This window comes from Hyla sarda, chromosome 6, assembly GCF_029499605.1.
Source record: "Hyla sarda isolate aHylSar1 chromosome 6, aHylSar1.hap1, whole genome shotgun sequence".
Lineage (NCBI taxonomy): Eukaryota > Metazoa > Chordata > Amphibia > Anura > Hylidae > Hyla > Hyla sarda.
This window is the reverse complement of record NC_079194.1, coordinates 233,323,261-233,350,962: the sequence shown is the minus strand read 5'-3', so window position 1 is coordinate 233,350,962 and position 27,702 is coordinate 233,323,261. Positions and strand designations below refer to the sequence as shown.

General features: G+C 45.4%; 1 long non-coding RNA gene across 1 annotated transcript in view; it reads left to right on the top strand.

The window, feature by feature from the left end:
• The first annotated feature begins 19,524 nt into the window (after positions 1 to 19,524).
• LOC130277708 (uncharacterized) overlaps positions 19,525 to 27,702 on the top strand; it is a 47,579-nt gene continuing 39,401 nt past the window's right edge. Inside the window, exons 1-2 of the long non-coding RNA XR_008845541.1 lie at positions 19,525 to 19,647; positions 26,261 to 26,398. This is a non-coding gene — a long non-coding RNA (uncharacterized LOC130277708). The remainder of the gene's footprint in view (positions 19,648 to 26,260; positions 26,399 to 27,702) is intronic.

Below are 27,702 nucleotides of genomic sequence, written 5' to 3'. Positions count from 1 at the left end.
CTGTACAAATCACTAGTCAGACCACACATAGAATACTGTGTACAGTACTGGGCACCAGTGTACAAGAAAGATACAGTGGAGCTGGAGAGGGTTCAAAGACGCACAACCAGGGTAATACGGGGAATGGGAGGACTACAGTACCCAGAAAGATTATCAGAATTAGGGTTATTTAGTATATATTAAAAAAAAAAAAAAAGAAGGCTTAGGGGCGACCTAATAACTATGTATAAATATATCAGGGGACAGTACAGAGATCTTTCCCATGATCTATTTATACCCAGGACTGTATCTATAACAAGGGGGCATCCTCTCCGTTTAGAGGAAAGAAGGTTTCTACACCAGCACAGACGGGGGTTCTTTACTGTAAGAGCAGTGAGACTGTGGAATTCTCTCCCTGAGGAGGTGGTCATGGGGAACTCTTTAAAAATTTTTTAAAAAGGGTCTGGATGCATTTTTGGAGAGTAAGAACATTGCTGGTTATGTATATTAGAATTATAGGGACAGAACGTTGATCCAGGGATTTATTCTGACTGCCATATTTGGAGTCGTGAAGTAATTTTTTACCTCTGGTATGAGGGTTTTTTGCCTTCCTCTGGATTAACTCAGTAGGGACTCATTTGGGATATAGGTTGAGCGTGATTGACTCTGGTCTTTTTTCAACCTTATGAACTATGTTACCTACTTTACCATATATGTAGTTGTATAATACAGTATAATACCATTGGATATTTGCTCTATCATAACACACTTTAACCCTTAGATGTCAGTAAAGCATACAAAATACAATATGTATGGCTTTTACACAGACACAAGCAGTGAGAAAGCATTAAAACTGAACCACTACATGGTGCAACATCAATAAAATGCTGGTGTTGAAGTTATTTTTCTGATAAAGTACAAGGGGTTGTCTGACAATCTAAAACAAATAAAAGAATAAGCCATTATAACCAGCCCAATCCCTGGCAGCTGTCATTCATCAGTGCTTCCTGGAGCCTAGATTAACATACAAACAATGTTAATAATGGTTGCAGTGGTGTCCTATCAGACAGGAGAGAGCACAGAGGAGTACTATCAGACAGGAGAGAGTACAGAAGAGTCCTATCTGAAAGGAGATAGCACAGAGGAGTCCTATCAGAGAGGAGAGATCACAGAGGAATACTATCAGACAGGAGAGAGCACAGAGAAGTGCTATAAGGCAGGATAGAGCACAGAGGAGTACTATCAGACAGTATAGAGCACAGAGGAGTACTATCAGACAGGAGAGAGCACAGAGGAGTATTATAAGACAGGATAGAGCACAGAGGAGTGCTATCAGACAGGAGAGCACAGAGGAGTACTATGAGAGAGGAGAGATCACAGAGGAGTACTATCAGACAGGAGAGAGCACAGAGGAGTCCTATCAGGCAGGAGAGAGCACAGAGGAGTGCTATCATACAGAAGAGAGCACATAGGAGTACTATAAGACAGTAGAGGGCATAGAGGAGTGCTATCAGACAGAAGAGAGCATAGAGGAGTACTATAGGACAGGATAGAGCACAGGGGAGTACTATCAGATAGTAGGGAGCACATAGGAGTGCTATCAGACAGGAGAGAGCACAGAGGAGTCCTATCAGACAGGAGAGAGCACAGAGAAGTACTATCAGACAGTAGAGGGCATAGAGTAGTGCTATCAGGAGAGAGCACAGAGGAGTATTATCAGACAGGAGAGAGCACAGAGGAGTCCTTTCAGACAGGAGAGAGCACAGAGGAGTACTATCAGACAGTAGAGGGCATAGAGGACTACTATCAGACAGGAGAGAGCACAGAGGAGTATTATCAGACAGGAGAGAGCACATAGTAGTGCTATCAGACAGGAGAGAGTACAGAGGAGTCCTATCAGACAGAAGAGAGAGCACAGAGGAGTCCTGTCAGAAAGTTGAGATCACAGAGGAATACTATCGGACAAGAGAGAGCACAGAGAAGTGCTATAAGGCAGGATAGAGCACAGAGGAGTACTATCCGACAGTAGAGAGCACAGTGGAGTACTATCAGACAGGAGAGAGCACAGAGGAGTATTGTCAGAGAGGAGAGATCACAGAGGAGTACTATCAGACAGGCGAGAGCACGGAGAAGTACTATCAGACAGGAGAGAGCACAGAGGAGTCCTATCAGACAGGAGAGAGCACAGAGGAGTGCTATCAGACAGGAGAAAGCACAGAGGAGTACTATAAGACAGGAGAGAGCCCAGAGATGAATACTAGCAGACAGTAGAGGGCACAAATGAGTGCTATCAGACAGGAGATAGCACAAATGAGTTCTATCAGACAGGAGAGAGCACAGAGGAGTACTATCAGACAGAAGAAAGCACAGGGGAGTCCTATCAGACATGGGAGAGCACAAAGGAGTCCTATCAGACAGGAGAGAGCACAGAGAAGTACTATCAGACAGTAGAGGGCATAGAGTAGTGCTATCAGGAGAGAGCACAGAGGAGTATTATCAGACAGGAGAGAGCACAGAGGAGTCCTTTCAGACAGGAGAGAGCACAGAGGAGTACTATCAGACAGTAGATGGCATAGAGGACTACTATCAGACAGGAGAGAGCACAGAGGAGTATTATCAGACAGGAGAGAGCACATAGTAGTGCTATCAGACAGGAGAGAGTACAGAGGAGTCCTATCAGACAGAAGAGAGAGCACAGAGGAGTCCTATCAGAAAGTAGAGATCACAGAGGAATACTACCGGACAAGAGAGAGCACAGAGAAGTGCTATAAGGCAGGATAGAGCACAGAGGAGTACTATCCGACAGTAGAGAGCACAGTGGAGTACTATCAGACAGGAGAGAGAACAGAGGAGTATTGTCAGAGAGGAGAGATCATAGAGGAGTACTATCAGACAGGCGAGAGCACGGAGAAGTACTATCAGACAGGAGAGAGCACAGAGGAGTCCTATCAGACAGGAGAGAGCACAGAGGAGTGCTATCAGACAGGAGAAAGCACAGAGGAGTACTATAAGACAGGAGAGAGCCCAGAGATGAATACTATCAGACAGTAGAGGGCACAAATGAGTGCTATCAGACAGGAGATAGCACAAATGAGTTCTATCAGACAGGAGAGAGCACAGAGGAGTACTATCAGACAGAAGAAAGCACAGGGGAGTCCTATCAGACAGGGGAGAGCACAAAGGAGTGCTATCAGACAGGAGAGAAAAAAGAGGAGTACTATCAGACTGTTCAGACAGGAGAGCGCACAGAGAAGTCCTATCAGACAGGAGAGCGCACAGAGAAGTCCTATCAGACAGGAGAGAGCACAGAGGAGTCCTATCAGACAGTAGAGAGCTCAGATAAATCCTATCAGACAGGAGAGAACACAGATGAGTACTATCAGACAGGAGAGAGCACAGAGGAGTGCTAGCCCACCCTAACTTCTGGACTTTGTCCATGCCTGTGCTTAAGCTTGGGCAAAGCCATTATTTTATAAGCCATGATTTCTATAAAAAGGAGATAGAACTTTATTATTAAGTATATTAGAAAGGTTGATGTTTTGCTAAGATGTACAACTTATAAAAAGTATTTGATTCTGACAGGGCCAATTGAAGGTAAAGGTGACAGACTGGCCAAGCACGTCTCCTACCTAAACCTTATTGAGTATCTGTGTGAACAACAACAAAGACGTGGTCTCAAATGGCTGGAGGTGCTCAACTCCAAATGCAGTTGTTCATTTATACTGGGGGAGCAGATCCTGCCCTTGTGGTCTGTTGCTAGGGGCGATCCCCAGCATAAAAATGCATACAATGGGGGATGCTTGCAGCAGACTACAAGTGCCACAATAGAATCCTACACCAGATAAACGGTGTGGATGTGTAACAATTAGAATAATACAGGAATTTAGGTTCACTACTGTGGTAGATGTATACAATGACATTGGCTAACCCTCAACACTGATGTTAAAATGGAAACATTAGCCAGTATATCCTTATATGAAGGACATATCTGAGCCCGAGTATCTAAGTGGCATCCTTAACCCCTTGGGGACGGAGCCCATTATGACCCTAAGGACGGGAGCATTTTTTGCAAATCTGACCACTGTCACTTTAAGCATTAATAACTCTGGAATGCTTTTACTTATAAATTTGATTCCAAGATTGTTTTTTCGTGACATATTCTACTTTATGTTAGTGGTAAATTTTCGGCGATACTTGCATCCTTTCTAGGTGAAAAATGCAAAAATTTCATGAAAAATTTGAAAATTTTGCATTTTTCTAACTTTGAAGCTCTCTACTTATAAGGAATATGGATATTCCAAATAAATTATGTATTGATTCACATATACAATATATCTACTTTATGTTTGCATCATAAAATTGATGAGTTTTTACTTTTGGAAGACATCAGGGGGCTTCAAAGTTCAGCAGCAATTTTCCAATTTTTCGCAAAATTTTCAAAATCGGAATTTTTCAGGGACCAGTTCAGGTTTGAAGTGGATTTGAAGGGTCTTCTGGTTAGAAATACCCGATAAATGACCCCATTATAAAAACTGCACCCCTCAAAGTATTCAAAATGACAATCAGTAAGTGTGTTAACCCTTTAGGTGTTTCACAGCAATAGCAGCAAAGTGAAGGTGAAAATTCAAAATCTTCATTTTTTACACTGGCATGTTCTTGTAGACCCAGTTTTTGAATTTTTACAAGGGGTAAAAGGAAAAAAATTCCCTCAAAATTTGTAACCCAATTTCTCTCGAGTAAGAAAATATCTCATATGTGTATGTCAAGTGTTCGGCGGGTGCACTAGAGGGCTCAGAAGCGAAGGAGCAACAATGGGATTTAGGAGAGTGAGTTTTTCTGAAATGGTTTTTGGGGGGCATGTCCCATTTAGGAAGCCCCTATGGTGCCAGGACAGCAAAAAAAAACCACATCGCACACTATTATGGAAACGACACCCCTCAAGGAACGTAACAAGGGGTACGGTGAGCCTTAACACCCCACAGGTGTTTGACAACTTTTTGTTGAAGTCGGATGTGTAAATGAAAAAAAAATATTTTTCCACTAAAATGCTGTTTTTTCCCCAAATTTTACTTTTTTTTTACAAAGGGTAATAGGAGAAAATGCCCCCCAAAATTTGTAACCCCATTTCTTCTGAGTATGGAAATACCCCATATGTGGACATCAAGTGCAAGTGCACTGCGAGCGAACTACAATGCTCAGAAGAGAAGGAGCACCATTGAGCTTTTATAGAGAGATAATTTGTTTGGAATGGAAGTCGGGGGCCATGTGCATTTTCAAAGCCCCCCGTGGTGCCAGAACAGTGGACCCCCACATGTGACCCCATTTTGGAAACTACACCCCTCACGGAATGTAATAAGGGGTGCAGTGAGCATTTACACCCCACTGGCGTTTGACAGATCTTTGGAACAGTGGGCTGTGCAAACCAAAAAATTAAATTTTTCATTTTCACAGACCACTGTTCCAAAAATCTGTCAGACCCCTGTGGGGCGTAAATGCTCACTGTACCCCTTATTACATTCCATGAGGGGTGTAGTTTCCAAAATGGGGTCACATGTGGGTATTTATTATTTTGCATTTATGTCAGAACCGCTGTAAAATCAGCCACCCCTGTGCAAATCACCAATTTCGGCCTCAAATGTACATGGTGCGCTCTCACTCCTGAGCCTTGTTATGCGCCCGCAGAGCATTTTACGCCCATATATGGGGTATTTCCGTACTCAGCAGAAATTGCGTTACAAATTTGGGGGGTCTTTTTTTCCTTTTACCTCTTGTGAAAATAAAAAGTAAAGGGCAACACCAGCATGTTAGTGTAATTTTTTTTTTTTTTACACTAACATGCTGGTGTAGACCCCAACTTTTCCTTTTCATAAGGGGTAAAAGGAGAAAAAGCCCCCCAAAATTTGTAGTGCAATTTCTCCCGAGTACAGAAATACCCCATATGTGGCCCTAAACTGTTTCCTTGAAATACGACAGGGCTCCAAAGTGAGAGAGCACCATGCGCATTTGAGGACTAAATTAGGGATTGCACAGGGGTGGACATAGGGGTATTCTACGCCAGTGATTACCAAACAGGGTGCCTCCAGCTGTTGCTAAACTCCCAGCATGCCTGGACAATCAGTGGCTGTCCGTAAATGCTGGGAGTTGTTGTTTTGCAACAGCTGGAGGCTCCGTTTTGGAAACACTGCTGTACAATACGTTTTTTATTTTTATTGGGGGGACAGTGTAAGGGGGTGTATATGTAGTGTTTTACTCTTTATTAGGTGTTAGTGTAGTGTAGTGTTTTTAGGGTACATTCACACTGGCGGGTTACGGTGAGTTTCCCGCTAGGAATTTGCGCTGCGGCGAAAAATTTGCCGCAGCTCATACTTGAAGCAGGAAACTTTCTGTAAACCCGCCCGTGTGAATGTACCCTGTACGTTCATATGGGGGGGGCAAACCTCCAGCTGTTTCAAAACTACAACTCCCAGCATGCACGGTCTGTCAGTACATGCTGGGAGTTGTAGTTTTGCAACAGCTGGAGGCACACTGGTTGGAAAACCTTCAGTTAGGTTTTGTTACCTAACTCAGTATTTTCCAACCAGTGAGCCTCCAGCTGTTGCAAAACTACAACTCCCAGCATGCACGGTCTGTCAGTACATGCTGGGAGTTGTAGTTTTGAAACAGCTGGAGGCACACTGGTTGGAAAATACTGAGTTGGGTTCTGTTACCTAACTCAGTATTTTCCAACCAGTGAGCCTCCAGCTGTTGCAAAACTACAATTCCCAGCATGTCTGATCACAGAAGGGCATGCTGGGAGATGTAGTTATGCAACAGCTGGAGGTACGCAACTACAACTCCCAGCATGCCGAGACAGCTGTTTGCTGTGTGGGCATGCTGGAATTTGTAGTTTTGCAACATCTGGAGTGCTACAATTTAGAGACCACTGAACAGTGATCTCCAAACTGTGGACCTCCAGATGTTGCAAAACTACAACTCCCAGCATGCCCAGACAGCAAACAGCTTTGTGGGCATGCTGGGAGTTGTAGTTTTGCAAGATCTAGAGGGCAGTATAGAGATCACTGTGCAGTGGTCTCTAAACTGCAGACCTCCAGCTGTTGCAAAACTACAAATTCCAGCATGCCCACACAGCAAACAGCTGTCTGGGCATGCTGGGAGTTGTAGTTTTGCAACATCTGGAGGGCTACAGTCTAGAGACCACTATAGTGGTCTCAGACTGTAGCCCTCTAGATGTTGCTATGCAACTACTCACCGGCTTCCGTCGCATCCGGGAGCCGTCCTCTTCTGCCGCACGCCGCCGCAGATCTCCGTCGCCGCCGCCGATCCCCGTCGCTCCGCTGCCTCCGGAGGGGTAAGTGGACTCCGGCGCCGCTCCTCTTCGTTTTCCCCGTTCTGCCCCGCCTATTGTGGGAGGGCAGGACGGGGAAAACGAAAGTAAACCCCTCCGCCCCAGATCTGCTATTGGTGGTCGCGTCTAGACCCCCAATAGCAGAGATAGGAGGGGTGGCAACTCTGCCCCCTCACTCCTATCGCTTTAGGGGGATCGTGGGTGTCTTAGACACCCGCGATCCCCCTTCTATTCCGGGTCACCGGGTCACCATAGACCCGTAATGACCCGGAATCGGCGCAAATCGCAAGTGTGAATTCACTTGCGATTTGCGCCGATCGCCGACATGGGGGGATCTAATGACCCCCCGGGCATTTGCACGGGGTGCCTGCTGATAGATATCAGCAGTCACCCCGGCTCGGTCCCCGCCCGGCGCGCGGTGGGGGCTGAAATTCCCACGGGCGTATGGATACGCCCTTCGTCCTTGAGTACCAGGACGCAAGGGCGTATGCATACGCCCTTCGTCCCCAACAGGTTAAATAAAAGGTGAGGGGAGCACAAAGTCTCCAACATCCACCACCTCTGTGATGTCATCATGGAGGAGTAGAAGAGGACTCCAGTAGCAATATGTAAAGCTCTGGGAAATCTATCTATGCCCAAGAGGCTGGTGGCCACCCAAAATATTGACACTTTGGGGCCAATGTGGATATTTCCACATAGGAGTGTACTCACTTTGTTGCCAAGGTTAATTTTTAAATATATTTTATAGAATTTTTTATTTAATAACATAAATAGCATATACAATAAACTAAGGTTACATGAAAAAGACAAAGGAGAAAAAAAAAAGAAAAACATCTCCCTCTCTTACACACCGCTACATCCATACTTTACCATTTAAATCACTTCCCCCTTCCATCTTCTATAAAAGCATATCTTTACTACACTAATCTTATAACTCCGCCTCCTCTTTTTCTAGTCTCCCTAACAGGTTATGAAAGGATCATTTCACCAGCTTCACCTAATCTTTCCCAGAGCTTATAGTATCTGCTTCTTGCTTTAGTATTTGATAATCGGTCCAACTGTAGGCTTTCCATAGTACATATTTGTTTCAGAGACCCTTAAACATTGCTTGGAAAAGTTTTGTACATTGTGGTATAACAGATTCACAGCTGCCAACATAATCCTGGAACATTTGAGCACTATCAATGGGACTTTTGCAGTTGTTTTTCTGAACTGGTGGCAACTTTACAAATCCATGTTGCACAGGTCTGCAATACAATACCTGTTAGGATTCGGCAGGCTGGATGTGGATCCTCTGTGTCAGCGAGGGATTGGTGTGGACCGTACCGGTGGACCGGTTCTAAGCTGCTACTGGTATTCACCAGAGCCCGCCGCTAAGCGGGATGGTCTTGCTGCGGCAGTAGCAACCAGGTCGTATCCACCGGTAACGGCTCAACCTCGCTGACTGCTGAGAAGGCGTGGGACAGAAGGACTAGACAGAGGCGAGGTCAGACGTAGCAGAAGGTCAGGGCAGGCGGCAAGGTTCGTAGTCAAAGGTAATGGCAGATGGTCTGGAAACACTGGTATGGCGATCACAAGAAACGCTTTCACTAGGCACAAGGGCAACAAGATCCGATCCGGCAATGCTGGGAAGGGGAAGTGAGGTTATATAGAGCAAGGAGCAGGTGAAGCTAATTACAGTGATTGGGCCAGGCACCAATCAGTGGTGCACTGGCCCTTTAAATGTTAGAGAGCTGGCACGCGCGCCCTAGAGAGCGGAGCCACGCACGCCAGGACGTGACAGCCGGGGACCGGGACAGGTAAGTAGCTTGGGATGCGATTTGCGAGCGGGCGCGTCCCGCTATACGAATCGCATCCCCGCCGGCAGTGTCAGTGCAGCGCTCCCGGTCAGCGGGTCTGACCGGTGCGCTGCAGAGAGGAGAATGCCGCGAGCGCTCCGGGGAGGAGCAGGGACCCGGAGCGCTCGGCGTAACAATACCCATGAAAATGTAGGGTCCCAATTTGTAAATGCTAATGTTTTTGGTAATAGATTTTATGAAATCCATAAGAAAAATTGTGACATGTTTCATCACATGTTATATTACGAGAAGTATTCTCCCCTGGTAGCATTGCTTCTAGGAATGATTGAGGGCACCATATGTCAGCCCAATGGAGACCCTACAGCTCTGAACAGCAGAACCAAAGGAACTTTTTGTAAATCTTTTTGGATGCTGAGGGTGATGTTCAATATAGTTTTGTTAAATAATGTTCTGGTATAGCTTATATCAGTTATTTATTTATTTACATCCGTGGACTAAAAGGTCCACTGGACTGTCCTACACAGTAATTGACAGCCTCCCCCTTTATAAGTGTCAATTACTGTTAATCACTGAGAAGGGCCATCCACAAAACCCCTAAACCCACAATGTGCCCCTAAACCCACTATAAGAAGGCATATAAATTAAAAATATAATAACAAGAAGCACTGGAACTTTTCTTATAAAACTATGTATCAGACTGCTCAGCGCCTTCTGCAGATCACAAAGCATTTTCAATGTGACAGGTTGACTTAAAAGATTACCCAAACAGGTTATATTTATGTGCTTATGAAAAGGGACTTTACTGCACACGGGCTTTGCTGCATTCTTATGGTATGTGCCAGATTTTCTTTATATTTCAAAGTCATTGATCATTTATTTATCAAACTGTGAAAGCAGCTGTGATCAATAATTCTCAGCAAGGAAACAATGTGTTTAGGATGCATTGTGTTTCACTCAAAAGCCTTTATTATTGAACTACATGTGACCTTGTCATAGGTCATAGAGGAGAACTTCTCCATTAATACACAAAGTACTACACATGACATGAGTGGAGAAAAGGTCCTGCATTATAATGGAGCACTTGATGTAAAAGACCTGTGTTCTCTATGAGAATTACAACACTGACAATTATTACAGGCTTTATGTTATCATTTTCTATATTTATCGTGTCCTTCTCTAGTGTCATCTACTCAATACCGTCTTCTAAATGTCTGCCTTAGTAATTGTGCACACAATGACCATGCAGTCTGTCCACAACTCTGTCATAAAGGAGACAGATTTCTCCTCCATGTTTCCATTATTGTTCTATTTACTGTATTTTTCGCACTATAGGACACTCCGGCATATTAGACGCACCCAATTTTAAAGGAGGAAAATCTAGAATACAATGTAAAGTATAGGACAGTGATCTTCAACCAGCGGATCTCCAGATGTTGCAAAACTACAACTCCTGCCAGGAGTTGTAGTTTTGCAACATCTGCAGGTCCGCAGGTTGAAGACCACTGGTATAGGAGGTAATGCTCACGTGTCCCCGCCGCTCCGGACCTGTCACCGCTCGTCACCGCTGCCCTCCATCGCTGTCGCCGCATCCCCGGGGTGTCCCCGTTGCTCCGGAACATCTCTGCTGCCCGGTATCCTTCGATGTCTGTCGCCGCCATCACGTCGCTACGCACCCACTCCTATTGGATGGCGGGACGGCATGCGCGACGACGTGATGACGACGAAGGAGAGCGCCAGCCATGCAGGGGAGCAGACACCGAGGAGGCAGGTAAGGTCCCTCCCGATGCAGCCGGGTTAGTGTCACTTTCCCTTCAGACGTGGCGGTCAGCTTTGATCGCCACGTCTGAAGGGTTAATACAGGGCATCGCCGCGATCGGGTCCCGGCCGTTGATGACCGCAGGGACTGCTGCGATAGGACAGGGTTTTAATGTGTATTCGCAGTATAAGACGCACCAACTTTTACCCCCCCCCCCCCCAGTTTTGGGGAAGAAAAAGTGCGTCTTATATGGCGAAAAAAACGGTAGCTATCAATTCCATAACCACCAACTAAAGAGACATACAGCTAGAAAGATTTGCCTGGACTTAAATGTAAAGTTTCATGCGTCTAAAAATACCCATACCATGCAAAGACTACATCTATTAACAACTTCATAGACCTACAGATTAATCAATAAGATATTGACAATTTTCTAGTGACTTTGTAACTTTGTAATATAGGGTCCAAATTCTAGTAGACCCATGGGATGTCATTCAACTTGTCCTTTGAGGGAATTGTTGCTTTTGTGCAGTCAGTGTCCACATCAAGCATTCAGATGTTCAGCATTCTGTTACCCATAAGGCAGTTGTCCGATATAAATGAACCAGATACAGTGGTCCCTCAAGTTACAATATTAATTGGTTCCAGGCTGACAATTGTATGTTGAAACCATTGTATGTTGAGACCATAACTCTATGCAAACCTGGTAATTGGTTTTGAAGCCCCAAAATGTCATCCAAAAATAGGGGAAAAGTGAGGATTAAAGAATAGTAAGTAGATAATATAGATAAAGCAAGATCTGCTGGGAGCTGTTATCACTGTCTATGTAGAGGACAGGAGCTTCTTCAGGGTCCTGTACAGAACACACAATGTCCTGAAAAAGTAACATGGAGCCGTCCTCACCTGGTGTCCAAAGAACATGTACTACCTCCCTGTACTGTAGGGGTGCTACCAGACACCAGTCACTGCATGCACTTCAGTAATACAGGAGTTTCTGATTGGTCAGTTATTCCAGCCATTGACACGTTTCACAGATCTGGACTGTTCATAGCATTGTATGTTGAGTCTGGTTTCAAGTTACAATGGTCCAGAAAAGACCATTGTATGTTGAAACTATTGTATGTAGGGGCCATTGTAAGTTGAGAGATCACTGTACCAACTTATGGTGACATACAGAAGTATTGCTCAAAAGTGGTGCTTAGTGCCTGGAGCATCCCAATCTGTCCATGACCACCACCTCTGCTTGGTGCAGAGCTTCCCGTCACAATGGGAAGAAGGACAAGTGGGCCAAGAAACCAGAACACCAGGCAATCCACTGTCTATATACATGGGCTCAAATATACAATGGGTGGGGGTTGGGGACTGGCTATATACATAGGGAGAAGATCTGGGGTCTGCCTATACTCATGAGGAGTGGGATTGGTGTCTGCCTATATGCATGGGGTTAATCTGGCCTCTTTGTTTTCTGACTTTGCCTTCTGATTTCATCCTAACCCTGTCTCTCCTTTCAACCTTGCTTTTTGTTGTTTTTTTTACTTTGGTTCTCAAAGATTTCATGTGAATTGATAAGAATAAACCTCCATGAAAAATAGAGATACATTTTGGTCCTGTAGCAGGTTATTTTTGGATTTTCAAAGCCCCATAATATATGGATGTCCATTTTATATGGATGACTTCTTATTTAACAGCATAATCTATTCTTTGATGATAATACAGCTTTTTCTTGAGACAAAGACACATTAGGCAAGTTGGTTAAGTATTTAATGGTTAAAACATTCATAAGAATACATAACCATTGGCTCTATATATACTATATACTATGCAGGATGCTTCTGTATAGAAAACTGCAACTGACTCCACCTTTTATACAATTTTTTTTTTTAAGTGTCTGCATAGAAACTGGTACAGAAAAAAGGTCAGATCTGCCAGCCGGCTAGGGAGTGAGCGCCACACTGCTGCTTGCTTCCTTGGCTAATAGCTAACAATTTTGTTTTTAATGACAGTAAGCATTTAGAAAGGCAATAAATCTACATTGTTGGATATATGTAGGAGGCAAGAACCCCACCCATTTTACCTTTGTGTTTTCCAAGTGTGTACATCCATGTAGCATTCCTTTTCTTATCCCATTGTGTCTTGGATGCAATGCCATAGGGGCATTATTTTATAAGATAATGAAGAGAGCTGGGCAGCGCATGAAGAGATAGTTATGTGTGCCTTAGAGATAGTGCCTGAACTAGTGCACCATGGGGAAGAGAGATGAGGGCTAAAGGCTTTTCTTCTGAAAGCTCTGGAGGGTAGGTGTTGCGCTGAGCAGAGATAAGTGTGGCCCTAAACTGACTAAAACCCTTTGTCCCTGTCTTTTAGGGGTGGGCACCGCCTTAATAAGGTGGTCCCAACTATGGTCTTGGTCCATAAACTACTAAGGGGCAAAGTGTAATGAAGTCAAAGTAACAAGCAAACACAGTACCATAGTCAGGGAACAGGTCAGGACACAAAAGGGTAAACAAACCAAAGCAAACAAAAGACAGACATGAAAAACATATATAAACTTATAATCAAACAAGCCCAGCCGATTACAAAGAAAGTGCTGCTGTACAGATACAGTAATTAACAGAGGAGTTAAATAATGAGCCAGACCCCAACCCCTCTCCCCACGAATGTAGGCTGACCCCAACTCCCCCCCCCCATGTCTATAGACAGTCCGAAAGCCTCTCCCCCTACTCTATGTATATAGGTAAATATATAGGCAGTCACCAACCCCCCCACCCCATGTATATAGGCAGTCCCAAACTCACCCACCCCACCCCATGTATGTAGGCATCCCCCTACAACCTCACCTCATCATATCATATGCCTTCTAAGAGCAATAACTATTTACATTTTTCGATAAAATTGTAATTTTTTTTTATTGAAAGACAAATTGCAGTTTTTATTGACACCCTTCATTTCATCATAAAATGAAATGCAAAATTAAACAAAAATATTTATTGGTGGAAATTGAAAAACAATACAAAACATTTCTGCAAATTGTGAATTACTCAAGATCCCAGTGAAATTGGATCACTCTACCCTCTTGTTTACCACACTTAAAACCTAACTTTTATTACATATTTATAAAAAAAAATTGTGCAAAAGCCAATACCTATATCGCCAGAGTATAAATATTGATGTGTGCCACAGGGTTAATTATTGTATACCTCAATGTTGCTTATAACTGTACACTGTATTGCACAACCCTATCTTCATCTTCTATTGTCCTAGCAAATTGGTAGCTGCAGTCCACCAGCCTGCTTAAGGTACTCTGGTAACACTAGACTTTAGAATATGTACACACCTAGCCCCTCTGACATGTTTCGCTCAGCCGAGCGTCTTCAGAGGTCTAGGCTAATGGCCCAGTAATTATGAAAAGAAAAGCCCCCAAGAAAGATACCATATTTTTGCCATATAAGACGCACTTTTTCTTCCCCAAAACTGGGGGGGAAAAGTTGGTGCGTCTTATACGGCGAAAACACACCTATCAGGTCGGTCCCTGCGCCATCAACGGCCGGGACCCGCGGCTAATACAGAACATCACCGATCACGGTGATGCCCTGTATTAACCCTTCAGTTGCTGCGATCAAAGCTGACCACCACGTCTGAAGCAAAAGTGACACTAACCCGGCTGCTCAGTCGGGCTGTTTGGGACCACTGCGGTGAAATTGCGACTTCCCGAACAGCTTACAGGACACCGGGAGGGACCTTACCTGCCTCCTCCGTGTCTGCTCCGTGCTGGGATCCCCTGCATGGCGTCGCTCTCCTTTGACGTCATCACGTCGTCGCGCACGCCGTCCCGTCATCCAATAGGAGCGGCGTGCATTGCGACATGATGATGGCGACGTGATAACGGCGACGGAGAGTGTGGATCCTGGGGAAGAAGACGTCTGGAGCGTCGGAGACACCCCGGAGACGTGACGTCAGCGATGGAGCGACATCCAGAGCAGCGGTGACGAGTCCGGAGCGGCGGGGACACGTGAGTATCATTTCCTATCCAATGGTGTTCAACCTGCGGACCTCCAGATGTTGCAAAACTTCAACTCCCACCATGCCCGGACAGCCAACAGCTGTCCGGGCATGCTGCAAGTTGTAGTTTTGCAACATCTGGAGGTCCGCAGGTTGAAGATCACTGTTGTGTGCAGAATCTTTTTTTTCTAGATTTTGCACCTTTAAATTTGTGTGCCGGTGCGTCCTATAGGGCGAAAAATACGGTACATACAATATGTTATTAATACCCTAATCTAATCATTGATCTTGCAAAATAATCTACTGTGGAAAATACAGTAAAGTACATTTTTCAGCCAAGCCAGTGTGTTGTCATCTGTTTCTGATGCAGCCCATTTATTCTGTGTATACATCTGTTAGCTATTAACAAATTATGTTTTTTTTCTCCTAATTATTGCTACAATTATGCTCCCAATTAATATTCATGATATCTGAAATGTCCTGCAGCGTTTGCATGCTGGAAGCTTAATGACTGCAGTTCCCTCTTCAGAGGATTTTTTGCCAAATTTCCGCAGAGATTAAAGAAGGTAAAAGATGTGGCAGGTAGCTTGTTATCACTTCTTTACTCTTCTTATTTATCTTACTGTTTCTTTATGCCTTTAATTTGCTCACTTGACAGAATGCCTGTAAGGCAGAAAATCCTATTAAGTTGTCCTGTCATTCAGTGCTGTACGGGGTAAAGATACAAATGACTTTTATTGCCACAATAATATCCAATGTAGATTGTTCGTCTGGAGAATTGTGACAGGAACCTTACCTGTGATGGTCAAGCTGCACATTTGGTTAACCTGTGATGGTCAAGCTGCACATTTGGTTAACATTGGCTATAGAGCCAGCAATACAAATTATTTTTATTGTAATGACTTATCATGTTGTGGTGTCCCGGTACCGTATCCTATCCAGTACCTGCATGTGTGGGTCCCCTTAGCCAGAGTCCCCAGGACGTCGGGGTCCCCATTGTCTAGTTCACCCCTAGTCACCTCTCATCCGGATAGTTATTGCTCCAATAGCTTACTTAGGAAGCATGTAAATGTTATATAAATGTCCTATAAATAGTTAATTACCTGTCTATAGTGTAGCAGGACGTGCGGGTCACGTGGTTAAGTGAACTCTATGGTATTTCTGCTTTAGCACCTTTGGAGGTCCTTGTGACGTAGTCAATCCCATCACTCATTGTAACAGTGAATGACGGAAGTTTGGACCCGCCCCCTGCCCATATAAGGAAGCGGTGATCATGTTCTTGCTCTCTTGTTCCTGCACAGCCAAACAGTAAGGATCTTTCTTTTCCGCTCTTGTTCCTGCGCAAGCAAGCAGGAAGTATCTGCGCTGCTGAGATCTGTGAGTCTAGGCCTGAACCTTGCGGCGACGGCTGATAACTTCTAAATTCTGAGTGTATCAATCCCCACGCACTCTGCAAGATCACCGGACCTTATCTATCCCCTAAATCTGGATGGATCTGCAATAATTACCCTAAATTCAGAGACTTTAATTTATTTCAAGGTCCACAACAATTGTCAGTCATTGAGCTATATAAAGACTGTATTCCTGAGACTGTCATTGTTCATTGGATGTGCCGCAAGCACTTAAGTAAAGTTATCCAAGTACAAGTTCAAGTACATTGTGGACCTTCAGTCATTTCGTTACATGCACCTGTCGTTTCTGGGAAGGGCGGAGATAGGCCGGAGGATTACCTCAGCATACAAGCCCGCAGCCTGGCGTCATGAACTATAGGGTTAACATTAACCCCTCATCTACCGAAACAATACCCCCACTACCAACACCCCCCAAGGGCTACCACAATGTTTCTATTTTTTCACTTTTTTTTTCTTAAATCAAGTTGCAGGGGTCGCAGTATGGATGTATTGGGTTGCATACATGACAATCTAATGTTTGTGATGCAAGAAAGAGGGTTGTGTATGTAGGCTGAAGTGTATTATGAGGGTTATTATATCACATGGTTGCAGTAATACTATTCTTTTTCACAATGTAGATTCCCCACAAACAACTATTTCAAATAACATCTCTTAAGTCAAAGTTTATGGAGAACAACTAGAATTTTACTTTAGATGCAATCTCTGCTGACACCTGTGTCCATGTCAGGAATTGGCCTGAGTTGGAGAAAAACCCCATAGCAAACCTATCCTGCTATTAAAACTTAATGACATGGACAGAGGTGTCAGCAGAGAGCACTGTGGTCAGACTGTGGTACTGCATAGCTTTCCCTGCAGCCGATAAGTACTGGAAGTGTGGTGTCCCGGTACCGTATTACATACCGTAATTTGGTATGGGTCCCCAAAGTCAGACTTCCTAGGAACCGTGGGGTCCTCAGGTCTAGTCCTCCCCTAGTCACCCCTTAAATAGTCAATACATTATAAAGTAAATGTAAATAAATGTATATAAAAAATGTACTTACCTTGCGCTAGCGTCGCAGGACCGGCGGGTCACATGACGATGTTCTAGTCCCTATGGTAGTTCAAAAGGACCTTTGGAGTTCATGGGACATGTGATACCCACAATGCCTTGTAAAGCTGATTGACAGATGGCGTTGACCAATCCAAAAAAGGGCAGCCCCTGTCCATATAAGGGAGCTGCGGCCATTATTCTCTCTCTTGGTTTGCTGTCACTGAATGAGAGGTAGGACCTCTGCAACTTTCAACGACAATTACTAGGTCAAAGCCTTGCGGCCTCGGCTGAATTACACAGTGAGTTCTTCTAAATTCCCCGCTAATGTTGGCAAGGACCCTGGACCTAAACATAACCCTAAATCCAGCAGATCTGCGCATACTCAATCCCTACAAGCTAAAGAACTTACTAAAAGTCCCAACCAACGGTCAATCTCAGCTAAGCTGTTCATAGACTCTGTTACAAAGACTGTTGCTTATGTTCGCATGTTACAGAAAATCTTCAGTAAAGTTTATGCAAGTTTTCAGTGAAGCTCTGGTTGTGGACAATACTTTATTCTGCAAACACCTATCGTCCTTGGGAAGGGTGGCGATAGGCCACGTCATGCAGCATTTAACTCACCCTGGCGTCACAACTGACAAGGGTTAATAGCACCCTTTCTAACCTGTACAGCAACATCCCGATCACCATTCACACTCACAAGGCACCACAGCGGGATTAGGCTTTTTAAATGGAAGTAATTTACAAAGTTGTATAACATTTTGGAAAGAGTCTATTATTTATAAACATTGTTTTATCTTTGGAGTACTCCTTTAAGTGGAAACTTCTCTGAACACCTTTAATTTGACCCTCTTTCTTTTAAAGGGGTTATCCACCATAAGGTGATTTTAGTATGTATCTGGCAGAAAGTAATGGACATGCTTAGGAAGGATCTGCGCTTGTCTTCAGACTAAATGTGTTGTGAGATTACCATAACACTGTGGCAAGCTTTTTGTGAACTGGTATTTCCTGTTTGACTTTTCTTTATTTGACTACAAATCCCATATTTCCATTTTCCTCCCTCCCACACATCAGCCACCCCACCCATTGAAACATAAATGAGCTGCTTCCATTCAAAGACCTGTGGTTTTCAATCAGGGTGCCTACAGCTGTTGCATTAGTTGCAGATTGATCCCTCCACCCATTGAAGCAGACAGGCTCCCTGTCATCAGCTGACTAGTGATGTCAGGTCTCGGCCGCATTGCAAGCTGGGAAAAATCTGAGACAACAGTAATTTTGTTTGCTGGCAAAAATAAATATTGGAGTTAAAATCACAGAAGAATTGTGAGAAAACCGTCACACACAGGTACAGACACTATATTATGAACTACACTAACTTTACAGCCCCTGTAGCATAGTCAAATAAAAAATAAATCCTGGAATACCCCTTTAATACATGTATTAATTGAGTTTGTCAATGCACTTCCCAAAGCACTCACCATGGCAGATAAATGAAGAGTAAAGAACAAGATTTCCAGGAGGGAAAAAACAGGAAAGTCACACTTCAGGAGATATCCTCTAGTTCAAATAAAAAAATGGCCAAAGGATATTTCAGCTTTCTAATGGAAAGTACTACAGCTCGGTGCATGCTCGCAGGCAGACAGCTAAATCTGTTCTTGATTTCTCTTTGCTAAGTAACATGAATTATGGGACACGGACAGCAGGAGATCTGCAAGGAAAGAGCACTACTTCTCTGAGGATTTACCTTCCATGGAGGTTCTGATCTGTCTTACGTGCTGACAATCGGCTTCATGTCAGCGTATTTATCCCCCAACGCCACCAAGAAATGTCTGAGCTGACAGATTGCATCTCTTCAGCCAAACAGGTCTTCAAATGGGTTTTCAAGACTAATTTGTGTGTTCAGCCAGAGGATTCCTGACAGGAGAATGCTGCACCGGCATCTGAAGACCAGACTTTGTATAGTTATGTGGATACTTTATGTGATCTCCAAAAGTCTGTTCCTGATCTACTGTGTCAGCACCAAAGGCAATAAGAATACTGTCACCTTTCTGCGTTCATATAAGAGAATATATAATCTCACATAGGCAAGGCATCGCTAGCACCAGACATCAAGGGTGCAAGCAGTGAAATTTTAGCACGCTGCCTGGGCGACTGCTTCCTCAACAGCACTGCATCTGGAGGTTGCACATGCAGTGGCACAGAATGCCAGTGCAGGAGCTGTAAACTCCCTGGATCACCTTTCACTCATAGGCACGAAAGGAGAAGAATCCAGCTTGGTCTCAATCAATGGTGCAATCTTTATTCAAACACAAATACATGGATCACAGGTAGGTGGAAGGATGTGACGCGTTTCGACCAGGTGCTGGTCTTACTCATACACAAATTACTACTACAAAGGATCATACTGTATATATAGAGGCAGAAGGGGAAATGCGAGACAGGGAACACCTGTTCACATTGCATTAACCCATTCTCCTCCAATTACATAAGACATACCACTATATGTCAATACAAAAGTCTAAAAACATACAAAAGCATACAAAAAAGACTTACATAGGTACATACAGTATGATATAGAGCAACAGTATATATAAAGGAAATAACATTTTATCTATTATTCCATATATACCTCTTTTTAATATAAAAACATATTACATGATACAGCAAAGGTCTCATGCTGCATATATACCACTAAAAAAGCTCAATATAATATAAAAAAAATGACAATGAAGAGAAAGACATATATATAACCCGCACATAATACAAATGTGAGCTTATGTTAGTGCATACAAGCAGAAATATATCATCTGTTAGAGACAAGATGACATAAATATGAATGTAGAAAAACCACTAATGCAAAAAGTGACCCACAATAATGTAATAACAAGCAATATAAATTATTATGAAAAAATATATAGAAATACGTAGAGTGGGAAAATCTAAAGAATATATATCAAGGACTGCGATAGAAAACCCTATTGATGGTCTGGTGAATGCCCACATGTTACTATACAGAATGGTGCTATATAAATATAAAAAAATGACTTCAATATTAATATCGGTAACCCAGAGTGTTTAAAACAAGAGGCAAAAAGAAATACTAAAACTAAAGACCACATTACTAATAATAAAAACACATAATAATCCGATTTAATAATTAAGAATCACATCTTGCCTCCTGTTCAAACCAATGGGAAAACGTGTATTAAGTTTGATGATTGTCACGATGCCGGCTGGCAGGTAGTGGATCCTCTGTGCCAGAGAGGGATTGGCGTGGACCGTGCTAGAGGATCGGTTCTAAGTCACTACTGGTTTTCACCAGAGCCCGCCGCAAAGCGGGATGGTCTTGCTGCGGCGGTAGTGACCAGGTCGTATCCCCTAGCAACGGCTCAACCTCTCTGGCTGCTGAAGATAGGCGCGGTACAAGGGAGTAGACAGAAGCAAGGTCGGACGTAGCAGAAGGTCGGGGCAGGCAGCAAGGATCGTAGTCAGGGGCAACGGCAGGAGGTCTGGAACACAGGCTAGGAACACACAAGGAAACGCTTTCACTGGCACTAAGGCAACAAGATCCGGCGAGGGAGTGAAGGGGAAGTGAGGTGATATAGGGAAGTGCACAGGTGTAAACACTAATTGGAACCACTGCGCCAATCAGCGGCGCAGTGGCCCTTTAAATCGCAAAGACCCGGCGCGCGCGCGCCCTAGGGAGCGGGGCCGCGCGCGCCGGGACAGAACTGACGGAGAGCGAGTCAGGTACGGGAGCCGGGGTGCGCATCGCGAGCGGGCGCTACCCGCATCGCGAATCGCATCCCGGCCAGAGGCGGTATCGCAGCGCCCCGGGTCCGTGGAACCGACCGGAGCGCTGCAGTGAGAGGAGTGTAGCGAGCGCTCCGGGGAGGAGCGGGGACCCGGAGCGCTCGGCGTAACAGTACCCCCCCCCTTGGGTCTCCCCCTCTTCTTGGAGCCTGAGAACCTGAGGACCAGACTTTTGTCCAGGATATTGTCCTCAGGTTCCCAGGACCTCTCTTCTGGACCACAACCCTCCCAATCCACTAAAAAGAAGGTTTTCCCTCTGACCTTTTTAGATGCTAAAATTTCTTTGACGGAGAAGATGTCCGAGGAGCCGGAGACAGGAGTGGGGGGAACAGATTTGGGAGAGAAACGGTTAATGATAAGTGGTTTAAGAAGAGAAACATGAAAGGCATTAGGAATACGAAGAGAAGGAGGAAGAAGAAGTTTGTAAGAGACAGGATTAATCTGGCGCAAAATCTTGAAAGGACCAAGATAGCGTGGTCCCAACTTATAGCTAGGGACACGGAAGCGGACATATTTGGCGGAGAGCCATACCTTGTCTCCAGGGGAAAAAATGGGAGGAGCTCTTCTCTTCTTATCCGCGAATCTCTTCATGCGTGAAGAAGCCTGTAAGAGAGATTTTTGGGTCTCTCTCCATATGATGGAGAGATCACGAGAAATTTCATCCACAGCGGGCAGACCAGAGGGCAAGGGGGTAGGGAGGGGGGGAAGAGGGTGACGGCCGTACACCACGAAAAACGGGGATTTGGAGGAAGATTCAGAGATTCTGAAATTATACGAGAATTCGGCCCAAGGTAGAAGATCTGCCCAGTCATCCTGGCGGGAGGAAACAAAATGTCGTAAATAGTCACCCAAGATCTGGTTAATTCTTTCTACTTGTCCATTGGATTGAGGATGGTATGCAGAAGAAAAATTTAATTTAATCTTGAGTTGTTTACAGAGAGCCCTCCAGAATTTAGACACAAATTGGACGCCTCTATCCGAGACGATCTGCGTAGGCAACCCGTGAAGACGAAAAATGTGTACAAAAAATTGTTTAGCCAACTGAGGCGCTGAAGGAAGACCAGGAAGAGGGATGAAATGTGCCATTTTGGAGAATCGATCAACGACCACCCAAATAACAGTGTTGCCATGGGATGGGGGTAAGTCAGTAATAAAATCCATACCAATCAGAGACCAAGGTTGTTCGGGAACAGGCAGAGGAAGAAGAAAACCAGCGGGCTTCTGGCGAGGAGTCTTATCCCGGGCACAGATAGTGCAGGCTCGCACAAAGTCCACCACATCAGTCTCTAGAGTCGGCCACCAATAGAAGCGAGAGATGAGTTGCACAGATTTCTTGATGCCCGCATGACCTGCGAGATGGGAGGAGTGACCCCATTTGAGGATTCCGAGGCGTTGGCGTGGAGAAACAAAGGTCTTTCCTGGAGGAGTTTGCCTGATGGAGGCTGGAGAAGTGGAAATCAGGCAGTCAGGAGGAATGATGTGTTGAGGAGAGAGTTCAATTTCAGAAGCATCTGAGGAACGAGAGAGAGCATCGGCCCTAATGTTCTTATCAGCAGGCCGAAAGTGAATTTCAAAATTAAATCGGGCAAAGAACAGAGACCATCTGGCCTGACGAGGATTCAGCCGTTGGGCAGACTCGAGGTATGAGAGGTTCTTGTGATCGGTGTAAATAATAACTGGAAATCTTGATCCCTCCAGCAGATGCCTCCATTCCTCAAGTGCTAATTTAATGGCTAGAAGCTCTCGATCCCCGATGGAGTAGTTCCTCTCCGCCGGAGAGAAGGTCCTAGAAAAAAAACCACAAGTAACAGCATGCCCGGAAGAGTTTTTTTGTAGAAGGACAGCTCCAGCTCCCACTGAGGAGGCATCAACCTCCAATAGGAAGGGTTTAGATGGGTCAGGTCTGGAGAGCACGGGAGCCGAAGAGAAGGCGGACTTGAGTCGTTTAAAGGCGTCTTCCGCTTGAGGAGGCCAAGACTTGGGATCGGCATTTTTTTTGGTTAAAGCCACAATAGGAGCCACAATGGTAGAAAAATGTGGAATAAATTGCCTGTAATAATTGGCGAACCCCAAAAAACGTTGGATGGCACGGAGTCCGGAGGGGCGTGGCCAATCTAAGACGGCAGAGAGTTTATCTGGATCCATTTGTAGTCCCTGGCCAGAGACCAAGTATCCTAGAAAAGGAAGAGATTGGCATTCAAACAGACATTTCTCAATTTTAGCATAGAGTTGATTGTCACGAAGTCTCTGAAGAACCATACGGACATGCTGGCGGTGTTCTTCTAGATTGGCCGAAAAAATTAGGATATCATCAAGATATACAACAACACAGGAGTATAACAGATCACGAAAAATTTCATTAACAAAGTCTTGGAAGACAGCAGGGGCGTTGCACAGGCCAAAGGGCATGACCAGATACTCAAAGTGTCCATCTCTGGTGTTAAATGCTGTTTTCCACTCATCCCCCTCTCTGATGCGGATGAGGTTATAGGCGCCTCTTAAGTCCAATTTAGTAAAGATGTGGGCACCTTGGAGGCGATCAAAGAGTTCAGAGATGAGGGGTAAGGGGTAGCGGTTCTTAACCGTGATTTTATTAAGTCCGCGGTAGTCAATGCAAGGACGTAGAGAGCCATCTTTTTTGGACACAAAGAAAAATCCGGCTCCGGCAGGAGAGGAGGATTTACGGATAAAGCCCTTTTTTAGATTCTCCTGGACGTATTCAGACATGGCAAGAGTCTCTGGGACAGAGAGAGGATAAATTCTGCCCCGGGGTGGAGTAGTGCCCGGGAGGAGGTCGATAGGACAATCATAAGGCCTGTGAGGAGGTAGAGTCTCCGCTTGTTTTTTGCAGAAAACATCCGCGAAGTCCATATAGGCCTTAGGGAGACCGGTTACTGGAGGAAGCACAGAGTTACGGCAAGGGTTACTGGGAACCGGTTTTAGACAGTCCTTGGAACAAGAGGGCCCCCAACTCTTGATCTCCCCAGTGGACCAATCCAGGGTTGGGGAATGAAGTTGAAGCCAGGGAAGTCCAAGGAGAATTTCCGAGGTGCAATTGGGGAGGACCAAAAGTTCAATCCTCTCGTGATGAGATCCGATGCTCATTAGAAGGGGCTCCGTGCGGAAACGTATGGAACAGTCCAATCTTTCATTGTTTATACAATTGATGTAAAGGGGTCTGGTGAGACTGGTCACTGGGATGTTGAACCTGTTGACGAGAGAGGCCAAAATAAAATTTCCTGCAGATCCAGAGTCCAAGAAGGCCACAGAAGAGAAGGAGAAGGCAGAGGCAGACATCCGCACAGGCACAGTAAGACGTGGAGAAGCAGAGTGGACATCAAGGATTGTCTCACCTTTGTGCGGAGTCAGGGTACGTCTTTCCAGGCGGGGAGGGCGGATAGGACAATCCCTCAGGAAGTGTTCGGTACTAGCACAGTACAGGCAGAGGTTCTCCATGCGGCGTCGTGTCCTCTCTTGGGATGTCAGGCGAGACCGGTCGACCTGCATAGCCTCCACGGCGGGAGGCACAGGAACAGATTGCAGGGAACCAGAGGAGAGAGGAGCCGAGGAGAAGAAACGCCTCGTGCGAACAGAGTCCATATCTTGGCGGAGCTCCTGACGCCTTTCGGAAAAACGCATGTCAATGCGAGTGGCTAGGTGAATAAGTTCATGAAGATTAGCAGGCATTTCTCGTGCGGCCAGAACATCTTTAATGTTGCTGGATAGGCCTTTTTTAAAGGTCGCGCAGAGGGCCTCATTGTTCCAGGATAATTCAGAAGCAAGAGTACGGAATTGTACGGCATACTCGCCAACGGAAGAATTACCCTGGACCAGGTTCAACAGGGCAGTCTCAGCAGAAGAGGCTCGGGCAGGTTCCTCAAAGACACTTCGAATTTCCGAGAAGAAGGAGTGTACAGAGGCAGTGACGGGGTCATTGCGGTCCCAGAGCGGTGTGGCCCAAGCCAGGGCTTTTCCAGACAGCAGGCTGACTACGAAAGCCACCTTAGACCTTTCAGTGGGGAACTGGTCCGACATCATCTCCAAGTGTAATGAACATTGGGAAAGGAAGCCACGGCAAAGCTTAGAGTCCCCATCAAATTTATCCGGCAAGGACAGTCGTAGTCCAGAAGCGGCCACTCGCTGCGGAGGAGGTACAGGAGCTGGCGGAGGAGATGGTTGCTGGAGCTGTGGTAGTAACTGTTGTAGCATAACAGTCAGTTGAGACAGCTGTTGGCCTTGTTGCGCAATCTGTTGTGACTGCTGGGCGACCACCGTGGTGAGGTCAGCGACAACTGGCAGAGGAACTTCAGCGGGATCCATGGCCGGATCTACTGTCACGATGCCGGCTGGCAGGTAGTGGATCCTCTGTGCCAGAGAGGGATTGGCGTGGACCGTGCTAGAGGATCGGTTCTAAGTCACTACTGGTTTTCACCAGAGCCCGCCGCAAAGCGGGATGGTCTTGCTGCGGCGGTAGTGACCAGGTCGTATCCCCTAGCAACGGCTCAACCTCTCTGGCTGCTGAAGATAGGCGCGGTACAAGGGAGTAGACAGAAGCAAGGTCGGACGTAGCAGAAGGTCGGGGCAGGCAGCAAGGATCGTAGTCAGGGGCAACGGCAGGAGGTCTGGAACACAGGCTAGGAACACACAAGGAAACGCTTTCACTGGCACTAAGGCAACAAGATCCGGCGAGGGAGTGAAGGGGAAGTGAGGTGATATAGGGAAGTGCACAGGTGTAAACACTAATTGGAACCACTGCGCCAATCAGCGGCGCAGTGGCCCTTTAAATCGCAAAGACCCGGCGCGCGCGCGCCCTAGGGAGCGGGGCCGCGCGCGCCGGGACAGAACTGACGGAGAGCGAGTCAGGTACGGGAGCCGGGGTGCGCATCGCGAGCGGGCGCTACCCGCATCGCGAATCGCATCCCGGCCAGAGGCGGTATCGCAGCGCCCCGGGTCCGTGGAACCGACCGGAGCGCTGCAGTGAGAGGAGTGTAGCGAGCGCTCCGGGGAGGAGCGGGGACCCGGAGCGCTCGGCGTAACAATGATCCAGTATATCTCACGGTCTAGTAATTTTTGTTTATGATTACCTCCCCTTAGATGAGACCCTTTCAATACTTTTAAGTCCTATAGTAGAGGAATCACCTCCATGATGCTTCGCAATATGTTTAAATACCATAGATGTATTTTTGGTACCAAAGTGCGGAACATCTGAGAGGTTTCAGAGGATTGCTGGTGCAGCCCACGTATTGGATCAAACACAAGTCACAGGTGAACAAGTAAACTACATATCTAATATTGCAGTTTATGTACTGCTTAATTTGAAATGACTCATGGTTGGCCCAAGATGTGAACTGTGTGGCTAGTGACATTTTTCTACAACATGTACATATTCTATGGCCACATCTATATGACCCATGTTGTTGTAACCAAACTCGTTTTGTGTGGTTTTTGTCATTAAACAGACTTGGGGATAATTTCTGTCCCAAAGTAGAGGCTAACCCTACACCTTTCACTCATAGGTTGCAGGAACCTTAGACCTGCAGCCTATGAGCCGCCAGGACGCATTCCCCACACTGGCATATGACATCATCATGCTTGCCTGGGAATCCCGTCCCTTTGGCATGCAGGCTATAGGCCAAAAGAGAAACATAAAGCAGCTTAAATCATCATGGGAACCAGGACGAGGTGAATATTTTACTTTTTCCATTTGGCTATTACTCTATGAGAGGCAAGGAGAACACTATTACTATATTAGGCACATGAGACACTATTACTATATGAGAGGCACAGAGGAGAACTATTAATGTGTTGAAGGCACAGAGGGGAACAATTAATATGTGGGAGGCACAGGGAAACTATTTCTATATGTGGCACAGGAGGCACTATTACTATTTTGTGTCACAGGGGGCACTATTACTAAATGAGATCATAGGGGGCACTTTTATGGTATGGAGGCACAGTGGACACTATTGCTATGTGGGAGCTCAGAAGGGCACTATTACTGTGGTTTGCCAGTGTGGAACCAACCTGTCTACCTGCCCTGTCAGGTGGCAATCATTTTGCCGTGTCTGCTCCGGGCCCACAGTTCAGACTATGGGTTATGTGTATTATATTGTATTTCAGTTTACTGTCATTTAATTGCTGTCTATGTATTTGTTCCAGCTATGCAATTGTGGTAGCCCTTGGGGGGTGTTGGTAGTGGGGGTATTGTTTCGGTAAATGAGGGGTTAATATTAACCCTATAGTTCGTGACGCCAGGCTGCGGGCTAGTATGCTGAGGTAATTCTCCGGCCTATCACCGCCCTTCCCAGTAACGATAGGGGCATGTAATAAAATGACTGAAGATCCACAAAGTAGTTGAACTTTAACTTGAAGAACTTTACTTAGATGATTGCGGTACATCCAATGAACAAATACAGTCTCAGGCAAAAAGTCTCTATATATCTCAATGACTGACAATTGTTGCGGACCTTGCGTGAAATTAAAGTCTCTGAATTTAGGGTAATTATTGCAGATCCCTCCGGATTTAGGGGATAGATAAGGTCCGGTGATCCTGCAGAGTGCTTAGGGAT